Source organism: Bison bison, unplaced genomic scaffold, assembly GCF_000754665.1.
Source record: "Bison bison bison isolate TAMUID 2011002044 unplaced genomic scaffold, Bison_UMD1.0 scf7180017864167, whole genome shotgun sequence".
NCBI lineage: Eukaryota > Metazoa > Chordata > Mammalia > Artiodactyla > Bovidae > Bison > Bison bison.
The window spans coordinates 1,294,777-1,296,435 of NW_011494739.1; positions in this window are offsets into that span (position 1 = coordinate 1,294,777).

Consider the following 1,659-nt stretch of genomic DNA (forward strand, 5'->3'; position numbering starts at 1 on the left):
ATGCAGGAGACACGGGATCGAGCCCTGATCAGAAAGATCCCACATGCCGAGGAGCAACTAAGCCTGTGCAGGACAACTACTGAGCCTGTGCTCTAGAGCTCAGGAGCCGAAACTACTGAAGCCCACACACCCTAGAGCCTGTGCTCTGCAACAAGAGAAGCCGCCAACAGTGAGAAACCCACTCACTGCAACTAGAGAGTGGCCCCCACTTGCCGCAACTAGAGAAAAGCTCCCGTAGCAACTAAGACCCAACACAGTCAAAAATAAATAAATAAATAAGATCATTGTAAAATATAGATGTTCAAGGCTTCCCATACTCTGACCCCCACATATTCCCTCAGCTCCATCCCTTCCTGCTTTCCCCCAGATTTGTCTCTTCAGAAGAGGAAGCAGAGACTCCAGGGCTCCAGGTGAGTCTTCTCCCTCCCTGTCTCCCCTTGTCCATCTCTTCCTTCTCCTCCAACTGGCTTCTTTTATTTCTTCTTCCAAGCCGTGGTCCTCACTAGCACAGGGCATTTGCACGTGCTTTTCTCTGCCTAAAATGCTGATCCACCACCCCTTTCACCTAGTTTATACCTAGTCATCTTTCATATTGTAATCAAACAGGATCCCATGAGGCCCTCCCAGAACAGACGCCTGCCTGTGTCCTCCACCTGCCTTTTTTCTGTGGAAAAACTTTAGTCCAAGAGTAAATTTAATCAGAGAAGTGAGAAAATGCAGAAAGAAAAGTCAAGCAAGACAAAATAATAATACTTTATCCATTAAACAAAGTCAAGGACTTTTAGTCCTTCCTCAAGGACTTTAGGGAGAAGGCAATGGCACCCCACTCCAGTACTCTTGTCTGGAAAATCCCATGGATGGAGGAGCCTGGTAGGCTGCAGTCCATGAGGTCTCGAAGAGTCAGACACGACTGCGTGACTTCACTTTCACTTTTCACCTTCATGCATTGGAGAAGGAAATGGCAACCCACTCCAGTGTTCTTGCCTGGAGAATATCAGGGACAGGGGAGCCTGGTGGGCTGCCATCTATGGGGTTGCACAGAGTTGGACACGACTGAAGCGACTTAGCAGCAGCAGCAAGGACTTTAGGTAATATTCTGATCCATGTCCTTCGAGCTGTTTTGCAGACACTGAAACACCCATCAGGTGGAAAAGTTAACTCTGTGCTACCCATAAGCATGTAGACCCCAGACGGGTTGGCATTGGAAGGTTGATGCTGCTGCCTCCCAATTACCTCACCACCAACCAATCAGAACAATGTCCACGAGCACTCCTCACCATCCCCTTCAGGGCAGGTCACAGTCTTGAGAGCATTAGTCCACTGTGGCCCCCCTTTGCCTGTGGAAGCAATAAAGCTATTTCTTCCTACTTCTCTCAAAACTCTGTCTCTGAGGCTTAATCCAGCACCAGTGTACAGGGGCTGAATTTTGGCAACAACATCTCAACATGAAGACATTTCTTCAGGGACGCCCAGCCTGACTTCTGTAGATTAGGTCAGTCCAAGTATCAGTACCACATAGCTCCCCTTCTTAGCATTCATTTGTTCTGTAATTGATTAGGGTGACAATTACAGACTTCCAGATTCATGAGGACTGGAACTCATAACACCGGAATGAGGTCTCATTCACTCTGTCCCCCAGAGTCTGCATGTGGTGGATGC